The 23,092-nt window shown below is 37.8% G+C and overlaps 1 long non-coding RNA gene across 1 annotated transcript in view; it reads left to right on the top strand.

Annotated features, from left to right (window-relative positions):
* The window catches only part of LOC142064617 (uncharacterized), a 55,800-nt gene extending 32,937 nt beyond the window's left edge, over positions 1–22,863 (top strand). The window contains exons 2-3 of the long non-coding RNA XR_012663168.1: positions 20,841–20,941; positions 22,712–22,863. This is a non-coding gene — a long non-coding RNA (uncharacterized LOC142064617). The remainder of the gene's footprint in view (positions 1–20,840; positions 20,942–22,711) is intronic.
* Positions 22,864–23,092: the final 229 nt, after the last annotated feature.

Here is a 23,092-nt window from a genome sequence, read left to right as displayed (position 1 = left end):
AGCAGAAGGATTTATTATTGATCTAAATTATGAAAATGAGGATACAAACAGAATATGATCTTTACATAACTTGTCGTGTTACTACATTCAACTTAGTTTATACTTCCTTAAATTTTTTATATGTTTCAGAGTTTTTAGCTGACAGTTACTGCTTTCATATAGAGACTATCTAGTGAGATGTGGGGTTTGGGAATTTGGTGAAAGAATAGTTTTGAGATTCAGCAACCCAGCTCTGAGAGCACTTGGGATTGTTGGAAGATGCTGCTAAAGGTTTAATATTAAAACTATTACATGGCTGAGTTTAGATGACAAGAAAGGAAGCTCTCCATATGGATCTAAGTTGCTGTAGAGTACTTTATGTTTGTTCTGGAAGATGATGTAACAATAATTTACATGCAATCTGTCAGAATGTTTTCAAACGTTTGACTTAACTGGAAGAGTTTGAAATCTGCACCAAATTTTTTGAGATTTATGGGTTTGTGTGTGTTTGTAAATATACATACGTGCAAACAAACCAATTTGACTCAAAAGTGGACATTCATGTTACTTACACTTAATAGGTGGCAAATTCTGTGGTTAGAGAATCATGGAGTAATGGGCTTCTTATGTGTATGCAGCTAAGCAGATCCAAAGACCTGTGGGAGAGTCAAGTTTCAATGTCAATAGCAAGCATTCATAAATACAAATATTAGCTGCTGTTTACCACTACTTCTTCTTCCTTACATATTTATTTCTTTAAAAATCTCTATACTATGCTAAGTGCAGATCTTATGATGTCACAATTACAGGGGATGTCAGTTTGGCACCAGAGTGCCAAAAGACATGGTTGTATTGTTATTTGGTGACTGGCCTAAGTAGAAGAACTGGTATTGGTTCAGCAAGATATCTAGTATAAGTCACTATCATGTTTTATTTAATTTAGCTCCTCTAAGTTCAGTAAATGGCGTTGTCCCTCAGGTCTCAAGCAGTTGGTCAAAATAATAATTTTTGTTCAGCTTTTAAGTGCTTTAGGACAGTACCTACTAGGTGTCCTAAAGCACTTAAAAGCTGAACAAAAGAATTTAGCCATTGACTCCGTGGAAATACTGGATTTCTTGGCAATGAGGAAGTGACAGTTATCTTCCTCATTGCTTATATTATGTTTCCTGTGATTAATAGAGAATTAAAAAAAAACAAAAACAAAAACACCTGGAGAAATAGAACTGATAAGCACACATTTGCTTCTTGAAAACAGACCTGACAGTAATCTGTTTCCTCTTCAGGGATTTGGATGTTTTTTGCATCTTGAAGGGAGTAAGCCCAGCGATACAAACAGTAATTTTCTTTGTAAAATAGTAATGCAAGTCATAAGATTAGCCTGTTAATCATTGCCAGAAACCTTTTTAGATTAAAGGGTTAAAAAAAATATTGTGCTCTCTATACTGCTATACTGGACATTAATTTCCCTATCACTTAAACTGTCTTGACAGGCGGTGATGTGCTGGTTGTAAGCAGTTACAGCTAAGGTTATTTGTAGGGAAAATATGTTAAGGAAGTAAAGCAACAGAGTTTACAGCTGGTAAAAACTGAAAACAAGGATTGTCTAGCATTTATTCATAATTTGTCAGACATTGGATCAAGAGCTACCAAATCAAAAAATACTGTGGCAAAAGGAGAGACTAAGACAACTAGCCTCAAATTGCATCAAATAAAAGCAAAACAAGCAGATAGGACATCTAAAACCATGGAGGATCCACAAAAAGCTGCAAGAGAGAATCAGGTGGTAAGAAGACCTGAATATACAAAGCTAAGCTTCCACGGATAGCAACAGCAGTTTGCTCACTTTATGGGTTACATAATTACACTACAACCAAATGAATACAGAAACAGAAAAAGGGAGGAAATTTACAGTGAGAACTACTTCTCAGTGTTTTTCCAAATATAGTCACCTCAGAATTCAACTTCCATCACCGTTGAGGGATGTCCATGCCAAAAAAGCCAATTTCAGTGGTTTTAGTTTAGATCAGCAAACAGAAACAAAGCAAGGTCTGTGCAGTACGACACAGAGTAACAGATTTTATCTTTACTGGAAGCTTTATTGTGGCTCAGATGAAACAGCTTGATACTCTTAAGGAAAAACAGGCTAAGTATGCCAAGCCATGCTGCAGTGTTGCTTTTCAGCTGGCATCATTTCACTTAGACAAGTAAGAGAAACCTGTCAGTGAATTATTTTGTACCTACTCTTCACAATCTAATCTAATGATGTCAGAAGTATGGAAGCTGAGGAGCTGACTTAGCCTGGAGGCTTCATTTAAGACTGAATGACAAAATGCCAACTATCAGACAAAAGATGATAATGACATTTGTCTTCCAAGATATTATTTAAGAATGAAAAGATTATTTGCAGGAATGGTTTGCAGGAAGAACCCGCTATTATAATTTATATGAAATATATGGAGGAAAATACTAGGCGATATCCATGGGGGGGAACCACCAAGGTACATGGAAAATGGTCAAAGTCTTTTCTCACTCCAAAACGCAAGCTCAGCATGCACATGACCTTCCATAAAGAGTTACGTTTGCTCTGTGCTGAAGATAAGGGAAAGAGAGCCTCAAGGGGTTCCTTAAAAAGTATATTAGATCCTAATAATTTAATAATATCAGAGGATTCATTGCCAAATGTCGTAAAAGCAGAAACTGAATCCCTGTTATGAGGCTTTTTCTGCCTTCTGCTCTCGCCTCTAGTGGGCTTCATGGGTGTGTTTTGTTTTCAGTCTTTTTATTTTCATTATTTGGTCTTTAGGAAAGGCATAGACTTAGTGTTTTATGACAATTGCTTTTTCATCAAGCAGGATTTGGTCTTATATGTGAATACTTAGAGTGAATACTTATATGTGAATACTTAGAGTCCAGGGTGTTTAATTAGCTCAAATTAACAACTCTAAACATACAGATATGTTTATATATCATAAATTTATATGCAATATATATTAATTACCAGCAATGTGATATTACACGTTAATAAAATATAATTTTAATATTATAGAATTAGATGGGTTAGCTCTGACAAACATCTCTGAACATCCAGAGAGGTAATTTGAGGTTAGGATCTGTGTGAAGAGAAAACAATGTCCATTTGCATTGACCCTAGCAACAGTGGTTTTCATTCTGTACATTCTGCACTTTCATATAGTAATTTCTACTGAAAGTTTGTCATAATTCTTCAAATGAGAATGAGTTTTAAGCCATTTTTAACTTCCCCTTACATGATGGGTTCCCTAAGTTGTCTGTTGTAGTAAGTTCATTCCTTTACTAAATAGTACATGCATTTCTGTATTAAAAATAAACTCTCTTACAGTTCCTCCTCAGAACCCTGTATTTTTACAATAATTTATTTAGTGGAAATTAATTAGCTTGTTAAAATAGAATTTTATGAGATCTCACTGAAATGTAGTCTGTAAAGTCTCAGAGTCACATATCTCATTTCTGCCTCATTTAATCAGACTCTTTGAAATTGCTTTAGGCATTACAAAAAAGTGCTACTGGATATTTCAGGTCCCTAGAGAAATTTAGGTTGTGTGTCAGATCTGGTCAGGAATTCTGTCTTAACTGGCTTTATCGGAAATTCTGATTCATTAAACCTCAAGCATTGTGTAAGAATACAGCTGTTATAGATGAAAGGTTTCTTGGCTGTTAAGGAGAGAGATGGACTCAGAAGATGTGTTTTTAGTGCTCGCCTGCCTGCAAACCATTGTTCAAATTCTTGCTCGAATTAATATTCAGCTTACACAGTGAAACAGCTCCAACAGAAAAAATTGGGATAAGCCTATCTCAAACTAATTCATAGGCTAGTTGTGTGCTGGTGTTTATTAACATTGTGGAAGAGCCAAATTTAAATCCCTATTTTGCCAATAAATTATGTGGCTATGGAATTTCTGTGTTACTTCTTAGCAGTTAGCATTTTTTCCCCCTATTCTCAAGAGCCAAGTTTAAGGATTATATTAAAACAGCGCAGATTGAATGATGTAATTTGCACAGTCAATAACCAGAAGAGAAAGAAAGAACTCATCAAGAGAAAGCACCAGAAATGCATAAGTTGAAAGACTTTATGCCAGCAGTGAATGGCCCTTGATAGACAGTACAACTAAGGGAATCTTATAATGCAAATAGGTGCACATTCATGGCCTCACCAAATTTTGCTCTGCATGGTCAGGGACCAGTTTATCATTGTCTTCTTAATTACGCAATGCATTATACGTATGATAGCCACTCTTGCTCTCAGCCAGCCAGCAGCCCTCACCAATATTCAAAACTGATAAAGCTGTTTTAAGGAGCTGCAACAGTTGAATGCTGAGGTAACTTTTGCATCTTAACTTTCTAATTTAATTTAACTACTACTTCATTTAGCATTTTGAAAGAAATAGATGTGTTGTGTCTTTCTGTCATTGAATTATATAGGAACAGAGAGAAGGAAAAGAGAGTATATCAAGCAAATGAGGAAATGAGTACTGTGTGAGGAGTATGGTTTCGTAGCATTTTAGGCCTGGATCATAATCTGGGTTTGGGTCATAAATTCTCTCTTATTTAACACTGTTAAAATCTTACTCTTGGCTATAGCAATCCTTAACCTACAGTTTGAGATGCTTCCAGGTCCTCAGGTTAGAGGTGAGTCCCTCCTGTAGTTTGAACAGCAAGTGCATTGTTGCTGAGAAGTGGTGCCCCTAATCAACTGTTGGTTGCTGCTAGAGGCAGCGCTCTGGGCTGGTGAAGGGAGGTGCCAGTAGCTAGCAGCAGTCAGCCACAGCTTACTTCCCAAAGAAGAGGGAGGATCTCCTCAGCCCAGCTATGGTCCCGGCTGAGGAATAGTGATCTCTGAGCTGAGAGCAGTGGACACAGTGACAATGGGTCAAAGAGCTCAGCACACCCAAGTCTAGGGCTAAAACAATATGGTAGGTATAAAGCCTTTGATATGTACAGGCAAAGATAGTTCAGAGGGAACTATCCCATGGAGGGAAGACCATCAAAGAATAAACGTCACTTCCCTAAATAGGAGGTGATTCCATGGCACCTAACAGGGAATTCAGTGATCACCAAAAGCTTTACGCAGTCATAAATGAGTAAAAAGTCTGGCTTAAAATATGGGGGAGAATTGCCCAGTGGTGGAAGAATTTATTTATTTTTTTTTATTAGAGCACCCATGATCATTGGTTTCTTCTAATTAATTTTCTGTCATGGAGTCATTTGGTTATTCAAAGTTTGCTGAAATCCCGAGTAAAACATATTTACCCCGAGTTTGATTGTTACTGCTTTTGAATTACAGGTAATATTTGACATTATCAGAGCATGAAGCAAAATCCGACGGGCATGCTTGCCTTTCGCTCTTCTGTATTGTTACATTTCAACTGACATTTATTAGGCAAGTGTTGTTTTAGTTTAAATATTAATTGTTAATAATTACTAAAATATTACCCACATATTACAAACAGTACTGTCATTCTGTTGGATCATCTGACTTAGAAAACCAGGACTGATCATGAGTGTTGGAGTGCACGATGGGTGCCCTTCTGGAGGGTTCTTTCTTTCTTCCCCACTTGTATTTGTTCTTTTCTTCTACCTCAGACACCTCTTCCTTTGCCCCAGGCATATGCTCAAAGCAATTTATCTCAATGTAGTCATACATCCTCGCAAAGCAGGAGTCGCTGGAAACCAAAAAAGTTTCCTTCTCTGGCCAAGACTGACAATTATAATTTTCCCTTTCCTAGTTCCTTAGGAAGTTCCTTACTGAAATCTCCCTCAACCCTTCTCTCCCACTCCTGCCTGTGTTACAAAGGTACAAACTAGAACAGAGCTTGTCTGTCAACATCCCTGTTGCATTGTCATTTATTGAACATAGAAGCTGCGCTAAATAGATCGAACCAGTTGATGCTGACACAGGTCAGTAATGGGTGACTGGAAAGAATATACTCACTTTCATTAGGAAAAACTGGTGTTAGCGCAGTCAGAATCTTAGAGACTTTTTTGTGTTGTTGTTGGGTTTTTTTTATAATGCATTAAACTCTTGTAGTATTTCAGACTATATTGTACTTCATTGCACAGTTGTTGCCTAGAAGAATGGCCAGTATCACACAGAGAATCTGTGATGGCTTTTCATGTAACTCTCTGTTTGGGGCAGGCTAACCTGCATGTGAACCTCTTAGTTCACTGTACATTTCTTAGTTCCTTTTGGTCTCACTATTCTGGGTTTCCAGGGATTAATTTTCAGGACTCGAAGTTGAACAAGAACAGAATTTTACAGACCTGTTCAGAAAGAATGCAGAGAAAGAATTACAGTGAATGAGACAAGATCATCTCAGGAAAGGAGAAATGTTGCGGAGGAAAGCAGGAGAGGAGCTTGGCTCTGGAGGAAGGAGGTGCACAGGATATGGAATATCCAACTTAATTCTGTGGAAGCTAAGGGTAGGGAGAATTTTGATACAAATCTGTCTGAACAGAGTGTTAGTATAATTCCACTAAAGCAGACTGTTGGCATGAACTCTATTTCAGATTGCCTACTGCCACCGATATCGGGAATAAACCTTGTAACACCAATGTAGTGTTAAAAGGCAGGCATTCTTTATTTACAGTGCCGGATGCACTGGGGATTGCTCCTCCTAATGTGCATACTGTCAGATCTAATTGTGCTGGTTAAGTACACACTTTATATACATACATATTCATTAATTTTCCGATAAAAGATATACATATCCATCATATGCAAATGTCATTTGCGCGTGCCTTTTGGTGTCTCCTCGTGGTCGTCAGGGGTCTCTGGGTGAAGGATATACTCTTCCCCACTGTGTGTGCTAGTTAACCCTTGCTTTCATGCAAACTCAGTTCTGAGATTATGTATGTACTGTCCTTGAGGTATGGTCTGTTCTAGTTCAGTGTTTGCACTGCAGTTCATTATCTTTATAGTTCTGTACATCTGCTTTTCTTAAGGTCAGATGTCATTGTGACTTAATTTAGGCACTTATTATCTTGAGGCCTTTCTGACTCCCCCAAAATAACAAGTTTTAGTTATCATGCAGGCTGTTCCTGTTAAGGCTACCTCGTTATCCTTGCTAAGTTTTGGCTCCGGACCCCAGCATTTGTTGAGCTACACTAGATTGCATTAGTAACACCAAACCATTTATTCCCTGAATCACTGCTACCTAAAAGTGAGGCTTTAATCCTTAAACAGAGGTTTGGACCCTAAGCACTAAGAGTGAGGGTTTGAGACCTAAAAATTAGGCGTTGGGCCATAAAAGAGGCGTTCTGACAGAAACACATTGTCTATTGTTTCATTTGCATTAATGATTAATTAGATCAAAGAATACACTGATTGTCCCCAGACTTAATGTTCAGTTGGATAGTATAGCAGCATCCATGGTTGGTTAACTTCATCACCCTGGTTGCATACTGGTACTGCTTATCTATCATCTGTGGTGTGAGAGCACAAGTTTTCTGCTTCTTTTCTATTTTAGCCTCACACACCAGTGTAGGACTGAAACCAGTCTCAGTGTGACCTGGTACAATTCCCACTGAAAGCTTATGCCAGGGAGTAGTAATTGATGTTGCAGACTTTCACTGATTTATAAAGAAAAAATTAACCAAAATATTTATTTCAGTCCTCCATTAACTGTTGGAGTAAGCATTTCTTTGTAGGGCACTGGCACTTCAAGTTGTTACAGCAGTTGGAGAAAATCTGAAGGCTTCTTTCAGTTGATACGATTTTGTGTTTATCTACTGTAAACCTGTGTGAAAGTCAATTTATCACTTAATAGATAAAAGCTATAGTCAAAGCAGGATAAATCAGTTTTATCATTGTGTTAAAATGTATAACCTGTCCATGGGAAAATCATGGCACAAATTAAATTAAACTTAAGTCAGGTACTCTGTATAAAAGTACCTGACATATACCTTGTCTGCTGTGAAATGTCATTGTCCTTTAAATACTTTTTATTTTGGTAAATGCCCTAGCCCAATCATGAAAGTGTACGCTTTCAAGGATACATTTCTGATATGCTTGTTAGTAGCTAATCAAATGATCTGGTTGGGCCTAGTTAATATTCTTCAGTTTGCATTCTTGTCTGAAAAGGAAAAAAAAAAGAATTATGAGCATTCAAGTAACAATATGAGCAGCTAAAGATTTTCCTTTCCAGCTCTGCCTGAGCCACTGCTTTCTAGTGTTCTTAACTATAGGAGGAGACTTTAATAGCAAAATAGCCAAAAAGCAGTGGCTAGAATTGGAAGCATTGGAACGTTGTATTTAGGTGTGTAAATTAAATTACAAAATTTCAGATGTGATGATTCACACACAAGTACCACTTGTGCTAATAGGGATCTCAAGTTCCTAGCAACTGTAGAATGGTGCTAACTTTTTTGAATTTCTATTTTATTGGCTTCTGTGACAAGGCACTTGAATAAAATCAAAACTTTATCTGTCACAATTCGTGGAAGAGAAAGGATGAACTAAGTGGGAATTTGATAGATCAATGTTCAGATACACCTGTAGGACTCCAGAAAAGATGTTAAATTTTGCTATGCTTGAGTTGCCAGAAGCCATTCCTCTGATGTAGTGAGAGGTGGTACAAATCTGTAGCCAGTGCCTTGGGCCCTAAAAGTTGGCTCCTCATGATCTCTGTGGCCTTACATGCTAATTCATCCAACATCTATCCACTGCACCACTTATTGTGCTGGATAGTGGCTGTTTAGATCACAGGCACTGGTGTTATTTTGTTTGCCGTGGCCTCATTGTGAGCAAACTGCTTTCTAGGTGCACAGGCACAGCTGTCTGTCCCAAGACATTTACCAAGAGAGATGGCCAGTGCTTCTTCAGCAGTGAGAGATTTTTGCACATGTAAGGAATCCTATAAACAGGATGATAGGAGGAGGATGCTAAGAAGGATTGCCAAGTACACAAAGATAAAGGCTTTGTGTAGCATTTGACAGCCCTCAAAGATTATGTATTCCTCTGCATCCTCATAAGGTTTCACAAACCTCCGAAGTTTGACTTTTTTAAAATAGGATAATTATTAATTGAGTCATGCTTTGGTTTTCCACCTTGCACTAGTTCCATTTATAAAGTTATTTACTCTCTGAATCTATTAGTTTTGACTAGAATGTGAAGTATAAAATAATAGGGGAAATCAGTTTGTCCAGAGGCAGCCTTTGTTAAATCTCAAAGAAGCCTAATCTAATTGTTAACTTAATCTCACAATTTTATATGAAGGATTTTATATACATCATTACAGCACTCAAATGTGTGAACAAAATATTACTAAATGATAACCTGAAGGTTGCTTTTTCTGATTACAACTTAGGTTAATTAAAAACTGAAGTCAGTTATCTGCAGGAGGGACACAATTTTTCAGCATATGTATATAACCATAACTGTATCTATCAATGAGATGCAGCAGAGGAAGAGGAAATTCTGGCTAAGTAGCAGGGAAGTCGATCCAATAGTGATAGGTTTCGAACATTTCAGAACAGCTTCCCAGAAAAAAATGGCTGAATCTCCTTAAATCTATGTTGTAATCTAAAATTCGTCAAAGGGATTTATTTTGCAATGGAAGACACTTAATTTTATAATTAATTCGTATTTATGAGCTCTGGCTCTTAATATTGCATCAGTGATTTGCTCATAATGTTTATGTTAGGAGCCCATACTAACGCTTGTACAAATGTGGAAGAGCGCTCTGAAGTCCAGGGAGCCTCCTTGAGGCTCTGACTTGTTTATGTAGCAAGTGAATAGTGTCTCTGGCATGACAATAGCCATTCTCCCCAAGTCTGTCTTTGGTATGGCCTTTGTTAGTTCTGATTTTAAAATGTGCTTCTTACCTCCATGAAGACAGTGGAGTTTCACTTTCTGATCAGTTACATCAGTGTAATTTTTCAGTACTGTCCTGGTGTAGGATAAGATGAGAAATCTCCAAAACCCACTGGCTCAGTGCTTCACACAGCTACAAGTGAGAGCAGTGCTGAAAGTATTTGGTTGTAGGTGTCATGAACACTTAAGTAATGCTAATGTATTTGGGTTAAATACTGAGCTCTTTTACTAAAATGATTTTTTGCAGCATTTAATATTTAATACTTAGGGGCATAAGAGAACATCTTAATCAGGAAATGAAAGGCAAGGAAACTTTAGAGTCACTGGTAATTTTAAAGGGCCTAACAACAGCTGGGAATAGATAATCTGAGTAAAACGAGTTAGCCCAGTATTGCACTCTAACTGAACTAATTTTTGTACATTTAAAAAACCCACAAGTTATTTTACCTGCCCCAAGCCTTTCTACATAAGTCTATCTTAACTTTTTTTTTTTGGACCTGAAATTTCATGAGGAATGGTATTTAGGTTAAGTGGACACCCCCCACCCCTCCTTAATTCAACTTTTATACATTGCAGTAACTTAAGCAGGGAACTTAGGCAGGGAAATCTGAAAGTTAAGGCTGAATGCATAACCTCATATTTGTTCTTAATGTAGGCATATCTGCTCTTACCCATATACATTATAATCAAGCAGGTAGTTATGTGACCACCTCCTGTTTCTGAAACGTAATATATTATTTCTTCAACCTGTAAGCATTTTTTCCTCCTAAACGTAGTCCTTGCACTTGTAACTAGTCTTACCAGAGACAGTGGGAAAAAGCCTGTGAATAAGGTGGTTATATTCAGTCGAAAGCAAGATTATTTAATTTTCTGCAATAGGGAGAGCAATGCAACAGATTTTCTTCATGTTAGTGGGTGTTTGGGAACCTTTTGCAAGAGAAAATCCATGAATTTGTGTAGAAGAGACTACGATGGCTAGTAGTCTTTCCTAATATATGAACTAATGTGTCAAGGGTTTGTCAACATTTTTTTGTCCTCTTTGTTTCTGGTTGGTTAGGTTACTCTTTCTTTGCTTGTTTCTTTTCAGACTAATTTAATGTGTGCTAATTTACCCTTTTCAATTCATTACAGACTCATTTACCCTTTTTCTTCTGGCCTAGCAACCTCAGAATCTAATCACTCCTTGTGATCACTCCTTATATTCTGCAGATCACTAGCCTGCGAATGACATATAAATTAGGTTCACTCCTACCATCAGTATGCTTCTGTAGAAGTCTACCTTTTCTCTACAGTTTAGCTAAAAGATCTTCCAATTTTTTCATGAGAACTAGATGGCTGCCAAGATCTCACATTGCTGTACTGACTGGGAGACAGTTGATCAGTTACCAGTGGAATGTTCAGATTCAACCAAAAGGATTAAACCAAGTCTGGCTAGCCCAGCATGCTCTCTCCAGGGGGATTAACTGTAAAAAGATCTTGAGAAACAGCTTTGCCGAAATGTATTTATAATTGGATTAGAACCGAACATTGTCATGTAACATTGCAGAAGTGAAAAGACCTTTTTTTTCTGATCTAGATAGATGAGATATTATGAGAACAGTTAGTATGAGAAGATTATAAATTCCTAAAGTGCTAGAGATGCTGTAAAATTGCCCACCCTTACGTATAATCTAATTTGAATTAGAACAATTTGGGGTATTTCATTCTGTGAGCACTGATTTATTGCGTTTGTCCCAAAACTCAACATTTGGTATATGTGCTAAACATTAAATTTTTGAACTGTAGTTGAACACCAGCACATGGGTTCCACATCCCTAATGTTAAATTAGTTTGTGAATGGGTACAAAGCTTCTTTGGTACAAAAGGCACTGAGATTTTTAAATTGTATTTAAAATAGAAGACTGTTGTAGTCAGATTCACATCTTTGGAAAGTGAGCTACTAGACAAATGAAAATAACTTTAGGAAAGAAACAAAAAATTTCTGGAAGTGGGAGATCTATATTTGCACTTTTAAAGTTTTCCTAACATTTAAAAATTGCTGCTCAGTTTAGGAAGAATTGATTTGTGAAAAAAACCACACTAATTCTGATTCATTGTCATGCAATAGTACAAATTGTGTTCTTTAAGTATATACTCAGCAAAGAAGTAAAAGTGAAGACATCAATGAACCTTCACATTTTAGCCCATGTTTTTGGTGTGATTGGTTGGGGAGGCTGCTTAACATTCTTGAATACCAGGAATAAATTCTCTCAAGCAATGTGTAGTAGGAGTAAGAACAGCCTCTTAATTTTGATCCATATATGTATTGATTAACCAGAGAACAGCATATAGCTCTGAGAGAATATTGCTATACTCTACTACTTACTACAGTGAATTGAGATATTTTCAGTCCAACTGCTTTATGTACCCGAGGCTGCAGTTCTATATATTCTGGTCCCGAAACAAACCACTAGCGGTCAAATACACACTTTTTATGCTTCACTTTGTTAAAAGGGGAAAATACAGTTCATTAGTGAGATACAAGGCAAGAAAAATTTCTGAAGCTTAAAATCAATCCTTAATATCAGTATTTGTTTCTCTTGTATGTAGTAATTTTTCAGCATATCAAAGAGTAGCATAGTAAGACTAAGAAGTTATTCCTTTCTTTCCTGAGTTCTGATAATTCACTTTCCTACGTGAAGATACTTTTCTTTCCTCAACAAACCTGCAGACTGGTGTGGATATCTTGGTAGTATCTCTTGCTTTTTAAAATATTTCTAAAACACGGAGTGAGTTTGGAAAAGAGACTTCTTCCCTTAGGTAAGTATCTCTTCCAAAACATTCCCTAAACTTCCAGAAGTAAAAGTTCTTAAGTTTCGTTAAAGGCAAAACCTGCTTCTTTTTCTCGTATCTCTAATACAAGGCTCTTTTGCTCATTAATCTCTCTTCTTCCCTTTGGCTGCGTTCTGGAGTGTGCAGGAATGGGGGAGTGAGTCTGGATACTCTGTGACTTGCGTATGGCAGGTATGACTTTGTTTCTTCACTGCCTTTTGTAAATTCAATGTGTAAAGGCAGCAGTACCAGATACCAGTACCAGATAGCAAAATTCGTAAAGAACTGGCAAAAGAGGTTTCGGATTTGTTGGCAGTTGTCTTTTGAGGACTCATTAAGAACATCAGGAGGTAAAGAAGAATGGAAGCAGGCTCGTGACCAACAGACCAATTTGATGCTCTGTTGCAGGCATGCAGAACTGCAGTCACAACCGTGTACAGATGATAAAATAAGTGATACATAAGACTCTCCCATTTTTCGGGGGGGAAGATACCTCATCAATTACCCATAAAGTGAAAATAAAAATATGTTTGAGGAAATGCAATGTAACATTTACAGTGTTAGAGTATAGTGTTAGAGTATACCCTGACTGTGATATAACTCACTTGATGACGACTGCTTTTGTGTACCCTTACTTATCTGAACATTTTCGTGTAACAAATTCAGGGAAAATAGGAAACCTAATATATATAGATTTAATGAGTTGCATGGCTTTCATGAGGTACTGAAGCAATGGGTGCATTAGTTAAAAAATTTGGCAAGAAGAGTGTCATGAGAAAATAAAGCAAATGAAGGAAAGAATGAAGATTGCACCAATCATATTTGCTGACAAAAATTAATCTAGGAGGGCTTGGTAACATTTGCAAAGCTGGGCGTAAAAGGCTGTAGGAAGTAGGGCAGTTAACAGAGAGGCAGATGTTGGCAGAGTAAAATGTAATCAAGCTGCATACAAAGAGGTTCTTGCTCAGTGCAAAAACCAACAATGAAAACATAAAATGTGCGAATGCTGACTAAGAAACAGTATTAGTGAAGCAGGATCTTGGGAGTGGTAAATTGAACATAAGCTTGCAGTATGGTGCTGCTACAAAAATGCAAATATGCGGCTATAACAGAAAGGGGACTTTTATTTTCTCTTTCTTTGGACTGAGAATGAATGATAGTTTACCTAGAGAACATGCCCTGACTGAAGCAGTATCACCAGAATTGTTATGGAAACTGTTGTGCTGGGTCACTGTGTCAAACTGACCCTTACCAGTTCAATTAAATAGTTCAATTAAATAACCTTAGTAGCATGCACTCTTCCTCTTTTCCAAACTGACTTTTCAAAAGGATTGCATTTGTAATCACCACTTCAAATTTTTAGCCAAAATAGTAGCCTCATTATTATACTTGCCTACGCTTGGCATTAGAGGAATTGTCCCTTATAGCCTTTGTTTCTGTCTTCGTCCTGCTTGCAGAACATTTGATTTGCACTACTCTTCTGCAGCCTAACAATGAAAATTGCTACTGTGTTGTTTGTTCTGTGTAACCTGTTTACCATTGTATTTCTTTATTGAGTTTTCAACCTCCTCCTCTTTAAGAGCATCCAAGAACAAGTATTTCTTCAGACAACTGTTTTTCCAATTTTTCCCTGTGGTGCTACCATCTTCGTCTGACCTTTTGTGCATAGTCTCTACTGCTGAGGACTAAATATGCTACAAGGAATAGAGATAAGAACTTTTTTTAAGACAAAGGTTTTTGTGTTCTTCTTTGGCTAATCAACACCTTTTCAATGACCATTAAGTTAACAAGGCTGCTTATGGAGAGCTGTATAAACTGGAATTCAAAGGAGAAAAAAGTTGAATGTTTCTGCTTCTATGACAGTGATTTGTACTTCCAACAACTTTCATCTGCCTCATGCTTTCTAAATGGTCTCTTGCAGAGATCTTTCAGTGGCTTCTTTGCTTAATTCCTGTTTTAGCATTGTTGATTTATTTCCTTTGTTGCGATCTGAATCTTAATTTATAAGGCTTTTGACAGATGCTTCTGTTTTAACTTGCTGCAAGCTATGGTGGTTAGTTTCATGTTGTACATTTACTCTGGTATTCCATATTCTAGACTGCACTTTCATGTTATTCCTTTTGGTCTACTACTGCAAGGAAATACGTCATTTTAGCTTCATTGATATTAACTAGACGCATAAAACTCTTCATACACGTAGACTATTGCTCTGTTTGAAGTAGTGGCTGTTCTTCCTGTAAAGTTGTCTGAATGATAGCATACCTTCTTATGATTCCACACTGAATACCATGTGTTTCATTGACCACTCTTCTTACTCTTCTAACTCTTAATACAGGCGACACATGACTTTTATGATAGATGGATGTTGTTATCGTTCAAAAGAAATAAAACTGTTGTTCTACTTTCAGGGCCTTTCTAATTATTTTTAAAACCGCAGCTGTATGCAATGCCATATGCAATTTTACTTTAACATTGTCTAGGCTCTAGAAAGGTAAGATTTGTTTAGTTACCTGAAAAATAATTTGGAAGTTCTCAGTTCTTCTGAAGTAATGAAAAATAGATAGGGTTGTTTTTTCTCTTCAAACCCCTCAGACCTGTGTAAATTCCTCGGATTACAGCTGATGTTAGATATAACTGCTGAGGAAAAAAGGAGAGAGAAATCAGTAGTAACTGCCCTTACTGGTAATAGCTGTTGGTGATGGAAATTAAGAAGGCTTTTTCGGAATGTTGGACCTGGAGACCAGAGGGTCAAGGAGTCTCTCAGTGACAACAGATAGTTCTTGAACAGCTGACAAAGATGGCAGCACTCCTGCCAGATCACAATTCAGATCAAATATATTTTCCAGGAATTGTGCAAGTGAACTTCCTGCTGTGGTGCATCTAGTTCTTGATGCTTGAGTTGAGTAAAGGAAAATGGATACGAGAGAGATGTTGACAGGTTTGCCAAAGGGATGGGACAAGATTTCTACTCATGTCGCTATTTAATTTTTTTCTATCAAAAAGCTATAAGGAATTTATCTCACTGGTTTTTGCAAATCATGTAGATGAGGTTACAAGAAGAATTAATTTTTTTATATAGTGATGCTTATCATGTGGAAGCTTAGCTGTAAAGAGGTGGTAATGGATAAAGGGACCCTTTCCTATGGCCTTGGCCATATGAGTTATGGGTAGAGTTGCCTCTTCCATTAAACTGTAATTCACATAGTTTTAACACGGAATCACCAAGAAATAACAAAAGATCAAGATAGATATGATTTGGAAGAAAAAAAAATTCCCATTTACAATAGAGTAGTTACCTTAGTTTATAACAACAGGGATATTTTCATCTTTCCATTTCATGATGACTCAACAGGGAAAGGTCTGTAATCACACAAGACAAGTTGATAAAGACATTTAGGCATGAAATGCATAGCATGCAGTGGTGGACTTGCCAGTGATGTCAGGGGAAGTCAAATCTGCACTTCTTTAGGGAAACACCATGAATAAATGTTATGGTAACGGTAATAGAATATTAAAAAGGGCCTTGTTTATGCTTTGTTTTGGCAGTCATCAGGCCTATGACATTGGAGAATTTACTTCATATGCTTTTTTAACCTTCATTTCAGGTTTAGGCTGTAAAAGGCTTGGGGAAGGGCTGACTCCTACTATGTGTACCTACAGGATCTTAAAAATGGAGCTTTGATCATATGTAAGGCAACAAGGTACCCACTCACATTGTTACTGAATGCAGGTACACTGGATAGAAATCAATGGTATTGGTGCCCTTCTATAGTGAATCATGATTGCCTCTTGCCCTCAGCATTTGAAGAGCAGAAGAATACCTCACTTCCAAGGATGTTTTACAAAAATTCCTAAATTAACTGGATTTAATGATTTGTAGTTTTCCTATTCAGTTCATTATCGTTTAAACGTGTGTCTGTACTTGCATATCTTAGCAAAAAAATAGATTTGTCTAGAAAAAGCAATGTAAGAAGATCATGCTGGCAATTAACAGTTATTTACAGCCAAAATTCCACCTATAACATGCTTTTATTGGATTGTACTGAAAAATAATTTACTCAATCACTAATGCAAAACTGTATGTATATCTTGCAGTCTGATGTCTTCTTTTGTTAGGGTTTTTTTTTTTATCTGTTCTAATTGCAGAAGGCTGCAAAAGTCTTGGAGAGAAGAAGAATGTCCATAATATGTCATCATTCTGTTCTGTAATCTTATAAATGGCTATACCATGTTATTTTAAAATAATATTATTAGACAGAAGTCATCATTAAAATTGAGTCTTGAAGATGGAGGCCTCAGTGGTGGTTTAAGCATTGCCAGAAAGGGCTAATGAGAAGATAATGGGAAGTGGTAGTTGATGGAATGTGATTCTAATAAATACTCCATGATAGCAAATAGTCACATACTAAGTAATCACTCTAAAAAGTAAGAGCTGGACAAAATTTGAAGAGCGTTGATTTGGTGTAGTACTGTTTTTGAACATAAGCTAGTAGAAAGAATGCAAGAGCTATTCCTTTTCACTTTCTATCCTGTGTAACTGTATTCCCCATTCTCCATCATTTATGCTGATCTGCTCTGTAATCTGCCTTCTTGTTCAGAAGCACTCTCTTCTGAAGTCCATGCTTTGATCCATATAAATTGTTAAGATCTCACCGAATAGCTGCCTGACTCTACCTTTTCTCTTCTAGATCTTTGTGTTTCCTCTCACCAAGGCTTTATTTTTTTTCTCTTTGATCTCTTCTGGGCTTTTTTTTATTCTCTCTGGTCTAAACAAACTGCCTTAAAGGCATTATTTTCTTCCTACTCTGCACAGTACATTTCCTGACTTTGAAACCCCATTCTTTTTTGCCTTTTTACAGGTATTGTCCTGTTGTCTTCCCAGCCATTTATTTTTCTTCTATGCCACAGGTTTAACATATGTGAAATTGAATTGTAAGTTATGGTAATTTTGGTCCAAACTAATCTGGAAAGCTTCCTTCTCAGCTGTTTCCTCTTCCTCCTTGTGTGCCATGTGTTTCCTCTGTTTCTAGACTTATTTCTGTCAGGGGGGAACACAACAAAAAGGAAAGCCCTTTTACTGCCTCACTGTGGACTTACCTGTGGCTAAATAGCTTAATATTAACTCTGTGAATGTTACAGGCCAAGTTTCAGGTAGTTGATTAGGATTTCTGTACAGTTAGCAACGGAAATGGACATTTCTGTTGGATAATTCAGTACATCATCAAATGCATACAGATAGTCCAAGCAGGAGAGATGAATCTCTCTCTGCAGGTGTCTGTGATAATGTTGACTGTAGAGGGACCCTAGCACAGTGTGTCTCCTTGTTATCAACTAGGCGTCTGCATTAGTTACCTGAAATAAGTCATCCTCATAATCTGCAGCCTGTGTTTGTGCAGCGTAACTTCCACCAGAAGCTGTAAGAGAAAGTGGCATTAAGGGCATCAGTGTTTGGATATGGGCAAATTGTCTTCCTTTGTGGAAGTCTCAAGGCTAAGTCTTAACTATGAACATGATTATTATTTGTCCTCCGAAATGATAAACTAGTCTCACTGGCCCTACTGGAATCTGTCTGAAATTGGTTCACTGTTTCTTTGTTGGCTTTATATTTGAGCAAAATATCTCAAAGAAGGCGTAAGAATTGCAAAATAATGAGCCAAGTTATCCCGGAGTCATGAACCAAACACTCCATTTAGGCAAGAAGCCATCTTCATGTGAACAGCAAATGTCTCTTAATTTATCTGTTCTTTTCTAAGGAAGGAGGAAAGCAAAATAGAGGGAGGTATAGGACATAATGCTAGTAAATGAAGGACACTTCCTAATGAAGAGGAATGCTTTTGCAAGTTAAATGCACAGAAATATCTTTTTGTGGGGCATTTACGTGCTTAACATACCATGGGTGACTAGCAAAATACTTTAACTTTTGTAAGGTAAAGCCTTCTGTAATGACCAATATTATGCAATTTGCCTTTTTCTATAAAAAGTATTACCATAAATCTCATAAATAATTTATTTATAGCTGGAAAATAATAGAATAAGGGCAATCTCCTTTCTGCTAAGAAAAACACAAAAAAATAATAAAGCACAGCATTACAGCTCTAGTTGCCAAAAATTCTTAGGTTCTGGAAGAATTGTTATTTTCTTACCTTGAGCTTGTGGAGGTCACATCAGAGAGGAGTGCTGAATGAATCTTACACTTGTGAAATGGAGAAGGGGGATGGAAATTAAATGAGTAGGTTTCTTTGCTGCTTAATTTATTTTGGTGTTTGCTTGTAAAACATAGTCGTCTTACAAGGAGCTGCTTTCGCATCAAGTGCAGAGATGATGCAGTAGTTGTGTATGCTTGCAAGGCAGAACACTTGACAGAATAATGGAGGTGGAGATTGTCAGGGGAGAAAGCAGCACTGTGACACTCTCCTACTGAATTCTCTTTTGAATACTCCTTTCCTATATCCAAGTGCATTATTGCAGGGACCCAAATTTAGGCCTGGGCAAGGTGTCAACTATGTTTTATGGTACTATTGCATTTATTTCAAAACCCATAAATGTGGTGAAACAGCATTTTTTTTGGGAAATTACTGAATTTCAAGTTCTCCTTTCAGTCTCCATTTCTGTGAATGGAGACTACCAAGACTGGAGAGCTACCAAGATGATCAGGGCACTGAAGCTTTTCCCTTATGAGGAAAGGCTGAATGACTTGAGTTTGTTCAGCCTGGAGAAGAGAAGACTATGGGGGGATCTTAAAAAATCTTATAAGTATCTAAAGGGTGGGTGTCAAGATGATGGGATTAGACTCTTTTCACTAGTGCCCAATGACAGGACAAGGGGCGAGGGGCACAAGCTGGAACACAGGAAGTTCCACCTGAATATGAGAAAAAAATCCCTTCCCTGTGTGGGTGCCAGAGCAGTGGCACAGGCTGCCCAGGGAGCCTGTGGAGTCTCCTTCCCTGGAGACATCCAAAACCTGCCTGGACATGGTCCTGTGCCCCTGCTCTGGGTGTGCCTGCTCAAGCAGGGGTTGGACAAGATGCTCTCCAGAGGTCCCTTCCAACCCCTGCCATTCTGTGATTCTGTGAATGCTCTCCAACAACAGGTTTTATTTGTTTAGGGCTAAACTCAGCAGTGCTTGAGCTGTGTATCTTGAGTTTGACCATCAGTGAGGTGGTTGGGAGAAGGAGGAGGGTTTGAAGTTATATTTTTACCTGTGCACTGAATAAGATTGCTTTTTGTGGAACAGAATTAGTGTATATAATATATCCTTGTTGCCTAGTCTTTCCTATTAATCACCATCTGCTCTCCATGTAGAATGCGTATATGTTTACACAGACAAAGCATTTTGAATTCGTTATCACAAGACTGAGTTACAGTTGTAAACCTCTGGCCAGAGGCATGTCATTTAGCAGTTGGATTGATAAAGACATCATCAGGTTCAAAGCCAGACAGGACTGCACTTGTTGAAGCACACTGTGTGCAAATAGAAAGCAAGAGGTGTTAAGACCACTGTAATCAGAGCAGAAGATTTACCACCAGAGGTCAGTGTTTCTCTCCATCAGCTGGGAAGGAACAAAGCAAAATTTAGCCAAAAGAATAAAAGACAATCTCCCAGGTTTCCAGAAAAACCATCCCACATGGATAATTTCTTATTTTGACTTCATTTTCTTGACATAACCAGGGCCTCAGTAGCTCATGCTACATTTCAGAGTTGCAACAGTTAAATAAGCATATCCAAATAACAAGTTCTTAAATGTATATATTAAATATATACTTCATAGTAGCTAGAAGAAATAATACCAAATTGTCATTTCAGTATCAATATTTTCCAATGCTTTTACTAGCAGATAAAATCATGGGCAACCTGCAGACTGGTAAGTTCACTGGAAGCTTTACAAGTCAGTGCAGTAAATTAACAAATGCTTCTAAATGTGGATCTGTATATGGATAAGGTTTGTACGTGACCTAGGACTAAATATACTAAAAAATTGTGTATCATTATCCTTGTTCTGTTTAGGATACTAAATAAAGTAGAATTTGCACTTAGCAATATGTTGGTATCTCTTAATAGATTTCAAAAAACTAGACCATATTAAAAAATGTATTTGATGTGCTCTGGCACATAGGTTTATCAAAGCATACTTGTTAGGTAAACTCATTGTCCCTCAAATGTAGGCATTTATTGATACATGATATGCTGTATACTTTCTTTCAGGAGATCTGGCCCTGAAAATTTGCGTTTTAGGAGCTGGTTACAAAGTACTTGTCAAAGCAACGCAGTTTGAGGCAAATCATAGAAGCAGACTGTTCTTCAGGGTATGTTGTGTTTTTATTTATTACCACTAAAACAGGTTTTGATATATAATTATCACAGGGATTTTCAGATTTAAGCAGAATAGTCTATTGAACTCTTCTGACAAGTAGGTTTTTCTTAATATTTCTTAATGACATAAACCACCTTTTTTCTTAGAGATCATATATTGTAACCTGCATGCATTGATGAGTATGATATCAAATAAAGTTGTGTTTTAAGTTGCCCAGATACCAAATAATCAGCATAGAGAATGCTCTGTAAAAAGCAATTAGCTGTCATCTGCAGAGATGCAGTACCTTGTCATTACCTTGATGTGATAACACATGCACACTCTGAGTTTTAAAACAGAAAATAGAAGCAGTCTCTTGTTTTCATCAACAGCAATTAATGCATGCAGATTTTTTTGTTTGTTTTTGTATAATTCAGTCACGGAGATGTTAGTAAAAGATCCTGTTAAAAATTTCCAAATTTTGAAATATTTTGGGGAAAGTGTAGTTGTTGGAACTACATGCTAGCTATGATATTGGAACTACAGCAAATGGGTACAGTAGAACATAACTGCAGTGTCCTTACCACTGGTGGTGTGCAGTGCTGGGGCTCAAATAGGAGTGTGGGACCACTGAGCAGTGTAGATGCTGTGAGGGCATCAAACGCACCAAAAAGTCTGGAATGAGTAGAGGATGCTGGGAAGACCCATTGGCCTCTGAAAATACTTGTTTAGCACTAGCCAGATACAGCCATCAGTCTGACTTACTGTAGAAATAAAGCTTTAGAACAAATTGTGGAACTGAGCAATTGACCTGCAAATTGAAATGGGAATTTACATCCTCCTTATCTAGGAGACATATACCATCTTTTTAATATGCTGCTTGCTTGAGCTTATTAGATTATGGCCAGTCCTTTTAAAGTGATATGAAAGGAGGGGGAGAGCTATGATCAAATGCTTTCCTGTGACAAAATTCAGACACAATTTTCCTTCATCTTGTGAAGATACTGGCATGTGCTGTCAATGTCCTGGTGATTTCCATGGAACTACCACCATGGCTTATAACTGAGAGCTTAGGTATGTCCTCAGCATTGAGCTTGATGTGCAACTAGGATAGTGGTTCTAGCTGTCTTAAAGGTTGAGACTTCAAGAGTTTTGAAGTTTTACTCATAATTTATGTCAAATATCACAAGAGAGATTAGGAAATGCCTCAAGGTGCTTCTGAGTGATGCATGCATGCTGGAACCTTTCTTGCAAACTCTTAGGTGATCAGTTCCAAAACTGCTACTGGATTTAGGCTTTTGTTAAACGTAACCCTGCAATACAGATCTGTGGGGGACAACACTAGAGACACAGTGCAATGGGCAGCTGAATATTTTTGACTGAACTGAATAGTGTAATAAGCAGTTTTTACATAGCGTCCCTTTCTTACTTGCTTTCTGGTTATGTTTGTATCTGACTTCTGCTCACTCCAATTGGTTATAACCACTTTTGCGTATAGTGTGTATTCTGGAACTGCGTGCTGGCAACTCTAAGTGTATATATAGGATCATAGGATACCTCAGATTGGAAAGGACCTGAAGAGGGCTCTAGTCTAACCTCCTGCTCAAAGCAGGGTCAGCTGTGGGGGCAGACCAGGTTGCTCAGGGCTTTGTCTAGTGGTGACATGGAAATTTTCAAGGATGGAGGCTGCACAACTCTGTCTGGGTGACCTGATCCACTGCTGGGCTCTCCTCCTGCGGATAAATATTTTCCCTGTCGCAAGGCTGAACCTCTCTCGTTCCAGCTTACTCCTGTTGTCTCTCACCCTCCCACCACGTGCCGCTGTGCAGAGCCTGGTGCCATCTGCTTGTTGACCTTATTTATATTGGAGGGGCTGCTGTCAGGTGCCTCTGCAGCCACCTCTTCTCCAGGCAGAACAAGCCAGCTTCCCTCGGCCTCTCCTCACAGGGCAGGTGCTCCACAACTTGACAGCCCTCTGCTGAACTTGCTTCTGTTTATTAAGTCTCTGCATTTGCCCATGTTGAATTCCTTAAGGTCTCTACCAGCCCAAAAATGGATACATTGTCTAGATGTGACCTAATGATGGCCAAGCCCAGGGGGATAATTTCCCTCAGTGTGCTTCCTCTGCCGTGGTTCATATGGCTTAGGATACTCTTGGCTGCCT

The sequence above is a fragment of the Phalacrocorax aristotelis genome, chromosome 14 (assembly GCF_949628215.1).
Source record: "Phalacrocorax aristotelis chromosome 14, bGulAri2.1, whole genome shotgun sequence".
In the NCBI taxonomy this organism is placed as follows: Eukaryota; Metazoa; Chordata; class Aves; order Suliformes; family Phalacrocoracidae; genus Phalacrocorax; species Phalacrocorax aristotelis.
The sequence above is the reverse complement of the archived record's forward strand: the minus strand, read 5'-3'. Positions and strand labels throughout refer to the sequence as shown.